The following is a 13,260-nucleotide window of genomic DNA, read 5'->3' on the forward strand; positions in this document are numbered from 1 at the left end:
TCTAAGAATTTGTCCATTTCTTCCACGCTGTCCATTTTATTGGCATATAATTGTTGATAGCAGTCTCTTATGATCCTTTGTATTTCTGTGTTGTCTGTTGTGATCTCTCCATTTTCGTTTCTGATTTTATTGATTTGATTTTTTTCCCTTTGTTTCTTGATCAATCTGGCTAATGGCTTGTCAATTTTATTTATCCTTTCAAAGAACCAGTTTGGCTTTGTTGATTTTTGCTATGGTCTCTTTCGTTTCTTTTGCATTTATTTCTGCTCTAATTTTTAAGATTTCTTTCCTTCTACTAACCCTGGGGTTCTTCATTTCTTCCTTTTCTTGTTGCTTTAGGTGTAGAGTTAGGTTATTTATCTGACTTTTTTCTTGTTTCTTGAGCTGTGCCTGTATTGCTATGAACTTTCCCCTTAGGACTGCTTTTACAGTGTCCCACAGGTTTTGGGTTGTTGTGTTTTCATTTTCATTCATTTCTATGCAATTTTTGATTTCTTTTTTGATTTCTTCTGTTATTTGTTGGTTATTCAGCAGCGTGTTGTTCAGCCTCCATATGTTGGAATTTTTAATAGTTTTTCTCCTGTAATTGAGATCTAATCTTACTGCATTGTGGTCAGAAAAGATGCTTGGAATGATTTCTTTCTTTCTTTTTTTTTTTTTTTTTGAATTTACCAAGGCTAGCTTTATGGCCCAGGATGTGATCTATCCTGGAGAAGGTTCCATGTGCGCTTGAGAAAAAGGTGAAATTCATTGTTTTGGGATGAAATGTCCTATAGATATCAATTAGGTCTAACTGGTCTATTGTATCACTTAAAGTTTGTGTTTCCTTGTTAATTTTCTCTTTAGTTGATCTATCCATAGGTGTGAGTGGGGTATTAAAGTCTCCCACTATTATTGTGTTATTGTTAATGTCTCCTTTCATACTTGTTAGCATTTGTCTTACATACTGTGGTGCTCCCGTGTTGGGTGCATATATATTTACAATTGTTATATCTTCTTCTTGAATTGATCCTTTGATCATTATGTAGTGACCTTTTTTGTCTCTTTTCACAGCCTTTGTTTTAAAGTCTATTTTATCTGATATGAGTATTGCTACTCCTGCTTTCTTTTGGTCCCTATTTGCATGGAAAATCTTTTTCCAGCCCTTCACTTTCAGTCTGTATGTGTCCCCTGTTTTGAGGTGGGTCTCTTGTAGACAACATATGTACGGGTCTTGTTTTTGTATCCATTCAGCCAGTCGTTGTCTTTTGGTTGGAGCATTCAACCCATTTACATTTAAGGTAATTACTGAAAAGTATGATCCCGTTGCCATTTACTTTATTGTTTTGGGTTCGAATTCATACACCGTTTTTGTGTTTCCTGTCTAGAGAATATCCTTTCGTATTTGTTGGAGAGCTGGTTTGGTGATGCAGAATTCTCTCAGCTTTTGCTTGTCTGAAAAGCTTTTTATTTCTCCTTCATACTTGAATGAGATCCTTGCTGGGTACAATAATCTGGGCTTTAGGTTATTTTCTTTCATCATTTTAAGTATGTCTTGCCATTCCCTCCTGGCTTGAAGAGTTTCTATTGAAAGATCAGCTGTTATCCTTATGGGAATTCCCTTGTGTGTTATTTGTTGTTTTTCCCTTGCTGCTTTTAATATTTGTTCTTTGTGTTTGATCTTTGTTAATTGGATTAATATGTGTCTTGGGGTGTTTTGCCTTGGATTTATCCTGTTTGGGACTCTCTGAGTTTCTTGGACTTGGGTGATTATTTCCTTCCCCATTTTAGGGAAGTTTTCAACTATTATCTCCTCAAGTATTTTCTCATGGTCTTTCTTTTTGTCTTCTTCTTCTGGAACCCCTATGATTCGAATGTTGTAGCATTTAATGTTTTCCTGGAAGTCTCTGAGATTGTCCTCATTTCTTTTAATTCGTTTTTCTTTTATCCTCTCTGATTCATTTATTTCTACCATTCTATCTTCTAATTCACTAATCCTATCTTCTGCCTCTGTTATTCTACTATTTGTTGCCTCCAGAGTGTTTTTAATTTCATTTTATTGCATTATTCATTATATATTGACTTTTTTATTTCTTCTAGGTCCTTGTTAAACCTTTCTTGAATCTTCTCAATCCTTGTCTCCAGGCTATTTATCTGTGATTCCATTTTAATTTCAAGATTTTGGATCAATTTCACTATCATTATTCAGAAATCTTTATCAGGTAGATTCCCTATCTCTTCCTCTTTTGTTTGGTTTGGTGGGCACTTATCCTGTTCCTTTATCTGCTGGGTATTCCTCTGTCTCTTCATCTTGTTTAAATTGCTGAGTTTGGGGTGTCCTTTCTGTATTCTGGCAGTTTGTGGAGTTCTCTTTATTGTGGCTTTTCCTCGCTGTGTGTGGGTTTGTACAGGTGACTTGTCAAGGTTTCCTGGTTAGGGAAGCTTGTGTCGGTGTTCTGGTGGGTGGAGCTGTATTTCTTCTCTCTGGAGTGCAATGAAGTGTCCAGTAATGAGTTATGAGATGTCTATGGTTTTGGGGTGACTTTGGAGAGCCTGTATTTTAAACCTCAGGGCTGTTTTCCTTTGTTGCTGGAGAATTTATTTGGTATGTCTTGCCCTGGAACTTGTTGGCCCTTGTGCGGTGCTTGATTTCAGTGTTGGTATGGAGGCATTTGATGAGCTCCTGTCAATTAATGTTCCTTGGAGTCAGGAGTTCCCTGGAGTCAGGGTTTGGACTTAAGTCTCCTGCTTCCAGTTATCGGTCTTATTTTTGCAGTAGTTTCAAAACTTCTCCTTCTATACAGCACCACTGATAAAACATCTAGGTTAAAGATGAAAAGTTTCTCTACTGTGAGGGTCACTCAGAGAGGTTCACAGCGTTACATGGAGAAGAGAAGAGGGAGGAAGGAGTTAGAGGTGACCCGAATGAGATGAGGTGGAATCAATAGTGGAGAGAGTGGGCTAGCCAGTAGTCACTTCCTTATGTGCACTCCACAACTGGACCACTCAGAGATGTTCACGGATTTATACACAGAAGAGAAGAAGGAGGAAGGTGACAGAGGTGGCCAGAAGGATAAAAGGGGGGAATGAAAAGGAGGGAGACAGATCCAGCCAGTAATCAGTTCCCTAAGTGTTCTCCCCCATCTGGAACACACAGAAATTCACAGAGTTGGGTAGAGTAGAGAGGGGTTAGGGAGGAGACACAGGCGACCTGGTGGAGAAAAAGGAGAGTCCAAAGGGAGAGAGAGCAGTCAAGCCAGTAATCTCGCTCCCTAGTGAAAAATGGGTCCTGAAGATTGGGTTCTTAAAGGTACAAAATTGGTAACAAATACATAAAAGCAAAAATTAAAAATCTAGAGTAGAGTTTGGAATTTGAAAAATACGATGTTAAAGGAAAGAAGAAGGAAAAGAAAGAGAAAAAACGAACAAACAAGAACAAATAGGGTCGCGAAAATTATAAAGAAAATACAGGTACAAAATTGATAACTAATACCAAAAAGCAAAAATTAAAAATTTAGAGTAGAGTTTGGAATTTCAAAAATACAATGTTAAAAAAAAGAAGAAAAATAAAGAGAGAAAAAAACAAACAAACAAAAACAAACTATGTCGCAAAAATTATAAAGAAAATACAGGTACAAAATTGATATCAAATACCAAAAAGCATAAATTAAAAATCTAGAATAGAGTTTGGAATTTCAGATATACAATGTTATATAAAATAAGAAGAGAAAGAAACATAGAAAAAAAAAGTCACAGTAATTATAAAAAAAACTATAGGTACAAAATTGATATCATATACCAAAAAGCTAAAGTTAAAAATCTAGAGTAGAGTTTGGAATTTCAAAAATACAATGTTAAAGAAAAGAAGGAAAAAAAAAAAAAACCAAGGTCAAAAAATTATAAAATATATATATATGAAGTTTGCTGAAGAAGAAAAAAATAGGGTCTTTTTTTTTTTTTTTGCAAAGTAATAGGTTATAAAAGTGAAAATTAAAGGAATAATAGAGGACTTAATTTTTTTTTAATTGAAAAAAAGAGGAAGAATGATCGTAAAAATAGTAAAAATATATCTAGGACTTTCTTTGGTTTTGTTGTGAGTATTGTGGGTTCAGTTCATTTTTGGCTAGTTCCTTGGTCGACTTATATTTCTCAAGATCTATAGGCCCCTTCCTATGTAGTCCGTAGTAACCACAGGGTTTTGATCTATTGCCTGTAGCTTCCAAGGCGTTTCCCTCTGTTATAACTTCTTCTGTTGCTGGTCTCTCAGTGTCTGGTTTCCGCCCTGACACAAAGGGGACGGTGGAGGATCCTTTTTTATTTTTTTTAGGCTCACTTGTTCAGTCGCGCTGTGGGGAGGGATGGAGTGATGCTGCAAACAAATAACACTGGCGTCCGCTTGCAGTGCCTCAGCCACACTGGGTCTGCCCCCGCTCACGGCGCATGTAACCTCCCTGCCCACCCTGCTCGGGCTCTAGGTTGTTCCGCCGGGAACAATCCAAGGCTGTCCCTGGGTTGCATGCACCTCCCAGGACCAAGCCGCTCAGGTTCAGGCACTCGGGTAGTCCTCAGAGGCACAGACTCAGTTGGGCCTGCGTTTTGTGCTCTTCCCAGGTCCGAGCAGCTCAGGTGATGAGGTGTTTGGTGAGTGCCAATGCTGCGACTTACCGCCTCCCCTCCACTCAGTTATCTCCTTTCGAAGAGTTGGGTTGCTTTTCTGGGTGCCTGATGTCCTCTGCCAGCATTCAGAAGTTGTTTTGTGGAATTTACTTGACGTTTAAATGCTCTTTTGATGAATTTGTGGTGGAGAAGGTGTTCTCCCCATCCTACTCCTCTGCCATCTTGGCTCCTCCCCCGATATAAGTTATTTAATTAGATTTTCAGAGAATTAGTTCAGTTCAGTTCAACTCAGTTGCTTAGTTTTGTCCAACTCCTTGTGACCACATAAACTGCAGCACACCAGGCCTCCTTGTCCATCACCAACTCCTGGAGTCCACCCAAGCCCATGTCCATTGAGTTGGTGATGCCATCCAACCATCTCATCCTCTATCGTCCCTTTCTGCTCCTGCCCTCAATCTTTCCCAGAATCAGGGTCTTTTCAAATGAGTCAGCTGTTTACATCAGGTGGCCAAAGTATTGGAGTTTCCGCTTCGAAATAACACCTACCAATGAACATCCAGGACTGATTTCCTTTAGGATGGACTGGTTGGATCTCCTTGCAGTCCAAGGGACTCTCAAGAGTCTTCACCAACACCACAGTTCAAAAGCATCAGTTCTTCCAGGCTCAGCTTTCTTCACAGTCCAACTCTCACATCCATACATGATCACTGGAAAAACCATAGCCTTGACTAGATGGACCTTTGTTGATGAAGTAATGTCTCTGCTTTTTAATATGTTATCTAGGTTGGGCATACTTTCTTTCAAAGGAGTAAGTATCTTTTAATTTCATGGCTGCAGTCACCATCTGTAGTGATTTTCCAGCCCAGAAAAATAAAATCAGCCACTGTTTCCACTGTTTCCCCATCTATTTGCCATGAAGTGATGGGACTGGATGCCATGATCTTAGTTTTCTGAATCTTGAGCTTTAAGCCAATTTTTTCACTCTCCTCTTTCACTTTCATCAAGAGGCTCTTTAGTTCGTCTTCACTTTCTGCCATAAGGGTGGTGTCATCTGCATATTTGAGGTTATTGATATTTCTCCCAGCAATCTTGATTCCAGCTTGTGCTTCTTCCAGCCCAGCATTTCTCATGATGTACTCTGCATAGAAGTCAAATAAGCAGGGTGACAATATACAGCCTTGATGTACTCCATTTCTTATTTGGAACCAGTCTGTTGTTCTATGTCCAGTTCCAATGGTTGCTTCCTGATCTGCATACCAGTTTCTTAAGAGTCAGCTCAGGTGGTCTCGCATTCCCATCTCTTTCAGAATTTTCCACAATTTATTGTGATCCACACAGTCAAAGGCTTTGGGATAGTCAATAAATCAGAAATAGATGATTTTGTTGAAGTCTCTTGCTTTTTTGATGATCCATCAGATGTTGGCAATGTGATCTCTGGTTCCTCTGCCTTTTCTAAAACCAGCTTGAACATCTGGAAGTTCACGGTTCACCTATTTCTGAAGAATTAGTAGGAGTTATAAAAGTTAAGTAAATTTAGTCACAAACCAGGCAAAGGGAAGTTTAAGGTAAAAACAATTCAGAAATAGCATGGTAGACAGTAAACTATATAAGAAGGCTAGTGATCACAGGTCACATGGCTTTGAGAACAATATATGAAAAGAAGGAAAAAAAAAAAAAAAGGAAAGGAAGGCATGTGGAAACCATTACACAGCTTTCTGCTCAGCAGCATGAAATGCATAGGTTACAAGCACTCCCTGAACTTGAGAAGGGATTATTGTTATTCTGTCACTCAGTTGTGTCCAACTCTTTGTGACCCCATGGACTGCAGCATGCCACCCTTCCTTATCCTTTATCATCACACTGAGCTTGCTCAAACTCATGTCTCTTGAGTCGGTGATCCCATCCAACCATCTCATCCTCTGCTGTCCCCTTCTCTTCCTGCCTTCAATCTTTCCCAGCAGCAGGGTTTTTTTTCCAGTGAGTCAGTTCTTCTCATCAGGTGGCTGAAGTATTGGAGCTTCAGTATCAGTCCTTCGAAATAATATGTAGGATATATTTCCTTTGGCACTGACTGGTTTGATTTTCTTCCAGTCCAAGGGATTCTCAAGAGTTTTCTCCAACACCACACTTCAAAAGCATTAATTCTTTAGCATTGAGCCTTTTTTATGGTCGAACTCTCATATCAATACGTGACTACTGGAAAAATCATAGCTTTCATTATATGGACTTTTGTCAGCAAAGTAGTGTCTCTGCTTTTTAATATGCTATCTAGGTTGGTCATAACTTTTTTTCCAAGGAACAAGCATCTTTTAATTTCATAGTTGCAGTCACCATCTGCTGTGATTTTGGAGCCCAAGAAAATAAAGTATGTCACTGTTTCCATTGTTTCCCCATCTATTTGCCATGAAGTGATGGGACTAGATGCCATGATCTTAGTTTTTTGAATGTTGAGTTTTAAACAAGTTTTTTTACCCTCCTCTTTCACTTTCATCAAGAGGCTCTTTAGCTCCTCTTTGCTTTCTTCCAGAAGGGTGGTGTCATCTGCATATCTGAGGTTATTGATATTTCTCCCAGCAATCTTGATTCCAGCACATGTTACATCCAGCCTGGCATTTCTCTTAATGTACTCTGCATATAAATTAAACCAGCAGGGTGTTTAATTAAACAAGCAGCTTTTTCAGGAAAATTCTCCACTTAATGGTAAAGCACCTGTAATTCTCCTAACATCTCTATTCTTCAGGATGATTTTCCTCTGATTGATGAAGTTGTGCTGTCCATATGAATAGAAATGGAATTGGATAATGTCTCCCCAAGTTACCTACCTATGAACTTTTACTCTGGCCATGTCATTATTACCCCAGCCTCAAATTCTGCCTTTACTTAGCAATGATATGTCCATCCCGTCCACTTTTCAAAAACTGAAACAGGAAATTGTTTATCTGTCTTCTCCAATCCTTCCCAATTTATTCCAAAACACTGTTAATAAGTCTTAGCAATCCTGTTTCATAAGTATCTCTTTAAATTGTCCACTCACACACTGGAACCTTCATAATTTCTGCCATCTGCACTCTTCCCTCAATGTCCACTCCCTTCTGTCTAAACCTTGGTTCTTTAAGTTTGTTTTTCCAAAGCAATCTTTCTAAAACAGAAAATTAAAAAGGACACCCCCTTTACACAAAATCCTTGACTAAATGTGTCTTAATCTTAGCTGGGTCACAGAACTCCATGATATATATATATATATATATATATATATTTAAGGTTTGGGCTTTCTTCTTAAAAAATAAAGAAATTTATAAGCCATAATTTTTGATATATAAACTTTTAGGAAATGTATGGAGCTGAGGCTCATATATTGACATCTTTTGAGGGGCACATAAACTCTATATCAAAAGTCACTTCAACAGCTACAAGTTAAAGCAGACCTCCAGAGTTTGCCTTCAGAAGCCCCCACTTCTCTCCTGACTCACTCTCATTACTTTTCTCTTCATTTGAATGAAATTTCCTCTAACTTCAGAGGCTTTATGCATAATTTTCCCAAATTGTGTAATTCCTAACAACATCAGAAGTTTTCAGTACATTAACAAAGCATCTGCTTAAAAGTTTCACTGAGAAGTATTTTTGTTCTGCTATCATTTTCCTTTCTGAGTAACAAATTGGCCACCATTGTAGTTACTTGCTTATCATGTGCCTTCCAAGCCATAATAAACTTTACTTTCATATCCATTGTTATGCAGCTCTACAGACACTAAATATTTGTTGAATAAGTGAATATTGATGTAATGAAGAGTAATATATTTGTGTTACCTGAAAAATTGCCACATAACCAACAAATTTCTGTGACCTACAAATAAAAAGTTACTTCACTATCCTGGGGCTGTCTGTCAGCTATGGTTTGACTGCTCGTATGAGTCTTGGATAAATAAGTCTGAGCTTCTAGCTTAAAGTTGAGTTTAAATTACGCACCATCAAGGCAAGCAATACTGGTCCCAATGGAGTAAAAACTGTTTCTTGATGTATGTATGGAATTTGGTCCCAATGGGGTAAAAACTGGTTCTTGATGTATGTATGGAATTTAGACTTTGCAATTATTGTTGTTCTTCCAAAGGACCACAGGGCATTCTCAGGTGACTCAGTGGTAAATAACCTGCCTGTCAAGTAGGAGACATGGGTTTGAACCCTGGGTCAGGAAGATCCCCTGGAGAAGGAAATGGCAACTCACTCCAATATTCTTTCCTGGGAAATCCCATGGACAGAGGAACCTGGTTGGTTACTGCCCATAAGGTCACAAACACTTTGAAAAGACTTAGCAACTAAACAGAAGCAGCAGCAAATGACCACATTATAGAACCAAAATCAATATACCTATGATGTTAAAATTTCATGGGTGGGAGAAGTTAATTAGGAAAAATATATCTAAAAAGCTTCATTAGAGAATCAATAACATAGTAAAAGCTAGGAAGCACTAATTTAGATCTTTCCTTGTGTTTTCCATCTGTGATCCAGAGAGAATGGACACCTGTGACACACTTTTATCCCAGGCAAAGACCAGGAGCCCTGAAAAGTCAAGACTAATTACTAATGCACATTGAAAGTAAAGGTTTACTTTGGATATTCTGGTGGGAATCACTGAAAACTCACAGAGCAAAGGGTACAGATACATAATTAAATTATAACCACATGTGAAGAGTTAGAAACCATAAACCAAGCTATGATATAAAAATTCTAGATTTACAGGATGAGTATAAACAAACTGCAAAGTGTCAGTCTTAGGCACAGATATTTGAGATTAAAATAAGTTAAAAAAAAAACAAACAGCGTTGACTATCATATAGAGAATGGATAAACAATATTGAATAGCACAAGCAGCTATATTCAGCATTCTCTGATAAACCATAATGAAAAGAATATGAAAAAAGTGTATGTACATATATATGTACAACTGAAGCACTTTGATGTAAGCAGAAATTAACACAACATTGTGAATCAGCTATATTTTAATAAAATATGCTTTTATAAGGGGCTGAAAATTGCAAAGAAAAATAAAAGATTTCCTTTTGTCACCTTTGTTTTCTTTCTGAACTTGCATTCTGATACTCTGATTTATTGAACTATGAGCTGAAATCTGAGCATTTGCAAATCCCTTCATTTTAAAATACAATAAATAATTCATGATTTAAATTATATGGACTGAAAATAAAAATTCATAAAGCTTAACTTTCAGTTTTATCATTTAAAAACCTTAACAGAAAACATCTACACAGCATGTTCATATGACAGAAATAACTATGCCAATATACATAAAATAATTATGATATGGTCCATGGGTCCATAGCTAAGAGTTGGACACGATGGAGCAACTTCACTTTCCCTTTTCACTTTCATGCATTGGAGAAGGAAATGGCAACCCACTCCGGTGTTCTTGCCTGGAGAATCCCAGGGATAGGGGAGCCTGGTGGGCTGCCATCTATGGGGTCACACAAAGTCGGACGACTGAAGTGACTTAGCATAGCATAGCATAGTTAAAGTTATTGGACAGTGTAGACTCTCCATCACTAGTGTGGAAATAAATAATTTATATAAAATAAACTCAGACAAATCAAGATATATCCACTGAGGAAAAGTAGCTAACATAAAGGCTCATTATTTTCATATATAAGAATGATACCAAAACCTTTTTGTGTGTAAATTTAGAAACAGTTGATTATTAAAGTAAACACTTAGAACAAGCTATTCTATATGAAAATAACAACTAATAATAATAAGGTTACATCCACAATACTAGGAATTGAAATGAAGCTAACGTAAAAAGGAAGAAGAGCACATAAGTCCTTCAAATAGACAACTAAAGGAAATTAGCAAAGTTAAAGCATTTTGGAATCAAATGTTAGATAGAACACAGTTAATCTGGAAGGAACTAAAGTCATTTGCCTGGGTTGTATGTTAATTCTACTTAATTAGTCATGGGAAGATTAACTTTCCTCATCGAACACTCAAAGAACAAGTATTACAATTACTGTTTACTCTCATTAAATTACTAGATTTTTTCCTGTAGCCTCCTGGAGTAGGTTACACAAACTTTTGCCATAAAAAGGCACATAGTAAATATTTTCATCTTTGTGGAATATAGTGTCCCTGTCATAAATACTCAGCTCTGCAATTGCAGTGTGAAAGCAGTCATGACAAAATCATTTATTCTCAAAATTATTCATTATTTGACTAGCATCTACCCACCTCCCCAAGACTATCATGTTAAGATATACTTATTATTATGGTGATTCAACTCAGATGACCATTACATCTACTACTGTGGGCAAGGATCTCTTAGAGTAATGAAGTAGCCCTTATAGTCAACAAGATAGTCCAAATGCAGTACTTGGGTGCAATCTCAAAATTGACAGAATGATTTATGTTCATTTCCAAGGCAAACAATTCAATATCACAGTAATCCAAGTCTATGCTCCAACCGCCAATGCTGAAGAAGCTGAACTTGAAAGATTCTATGAAGACCTACATGACCATCTAGAATTAGCACCAAAATAAAAAAAAAAAGTAATTTTTATCATAGGGGATTGGAATGCAAGAGTAAGAAATCAAGAGATACCTGGAGAACAGACAAGTTTGGCCTTGGAGTACAAAATGAAACAAGGCAAAGGCTAACAGAGTTTTGGCAAGAGAACGCACTGGCCATGACAAGCAACCTCTTCTAACAACACAAGAGATGACTCTATACATAAGCTTCACCAGATGGTCAGTATCAAAATCATATTGCTTATATTTTTTGCAGCTGAAGATGGAGAAGCTCTATACAGTCAGCAAAATACAAAACTGGGAGCAGACTGTGGTTCAGATCATGAACTCTTTATTGAAAAATTCAGACTTAAATTGAAGGAAGTAGGGAAAACCACTAGATCAATCAATTATGAACTAAATCAAATCCCTTATGATTATACAGTGGAAGTGAAAATAGATTTAAGAGATTAAATGTCATAGAGTATCTGAAGAACTATGAAAAATTGTTCATAACATTGTACAGAAGGCTGTGATCAAAACCACCACCCCCCCCCAAAAAAAAGAAAAAGAAATGCAAAAAAGCAAAATGGTTGTCTGAGGAGGCCTTTCAAATAGCTGAGAAAAGAAGAGAATCAAAAGGTAAGCAGGAAAGGAAAGATATACCCATCTAAATACTCAGTTCCAAAAAAGAGCAAGGACATAAGAAAGCCTTCCTAAGTGATCAATGCAAAGAAATAGAAGAAAACAATAGGATGAGAAAGACTAAAAGTCTCCTCAAGAAAATTGGAGATACCAAGGGAATATGTCATGCAAAGATGGTCACAATAAAAGACAGAAATCGTGTGAAACTAACAGAAGCAGAAGATATTAAGAAGACGTGACAAGAATACACAGAAGAACTATAAAAAGATCTTAATGAGCCAGGTAAGCAAAATGGTATGATTACACACCTAGAGCTAGACATCCTGGAATGTAATGTCAAATGGGCCTTAGGAAGTATCACTATAAACAAAGCTAGTGGAGGTGATTGCAGATGGAGGAATTGCAGATGCTTTATTTAAAATCTTAAAAGACAATACTGTTAAAGGGCTGTACTCAATATGCCAGCAAATTTGGAAAACACAACAGTGGCTACAGGACTGGAAGACATCAGTTTTCATTCCAATTCAAAAGAAAGGCAATGCCAAAGAATGTTCAAACTGCTGCACAGTTGCACTCACCTCATGCGTTAACATAAAAATGCTCAAAATTCTCCAAGCTAGTGCAGGAACTGAGAACTTCCAGATGTTCAAGATGGTTTTAAGAAAAGGCAGAGGAATCAGAGATCAAATTGCAAACATCCTTTGGATCATGGAAAAAGTAAGATAATTCTAGGGAAAAAAAAAATCTACTTTATTGACTATGCCAAAGCCTTTGACTGTGTGGATCACAATAAACTGTGGAAAATTCTTAAAGTGATCAGAATACCAAACCACCTTACGTGACACCTGAGAAATCTGTAGGCAGGTCAAGAAGCAACAGTTAGAACCATACATGGAACAATGGACTGGTTCCAAATTGGGAAAGGGGTATGTTAAGCCTGTATATTGTCGCCCTGCTTATTTAACTTATATGCAGAGTACATCATGCAAAATGCCAGGCTGGATGATGCACAGGTTGGAATCAAGGTTGCCAGGAGAAATATCAATAACCTCAGATATGCAGACAACACCACACCCTTATGGCAGAAAGAAAAGAGGAGCTAAAGAGCTTCTTGATGAAGGTGAAAGAGCAGAATGAAAAAAGCTGGCTTAAAACTCAACATTCAAAAAACTAAGATCATGGCATCTGGTCTCATCACTTCATGGCAAACAAATGGGGAAACAATGGAAACAGTGACAGTCTCTATTTTCTTGGGTTCCAAAATCGTTCCAGATGGTGACAGCAGCCATGGAATTAAAAGATGCTTGATCCTTGGAAGAAAAGCTACGATCAATCTAGACAGTATGTTTAAAAGCAGAGATGTTACTTTGCTGACAAAGGTCAATCTAGTAAAAGGTATGGTTTTCCCAATAGTCATATATGGATGTTAGAGTTGAGCCATAAAGAAAGCAGAGTGCTGAAGAATTGATGCTTTAGAACTGTGGTGTTAGATAAGACTCTTGATAGTTT

This window comes from Bos javanicus, chromosome 9, assembly GCF_032452875.1.
Source record: "Bos javanicus breed banteng chromosome 9, ARS-OSU_banteng_1.0, whole genome shotgun sequence".
Classification (NCBI taxonomy): domain Eukaryota; kingdom Metazoa; phylum Chordata; class Mammalia; order Artiodactyla; family Bovidae; genus Bos; species Bos javanicus.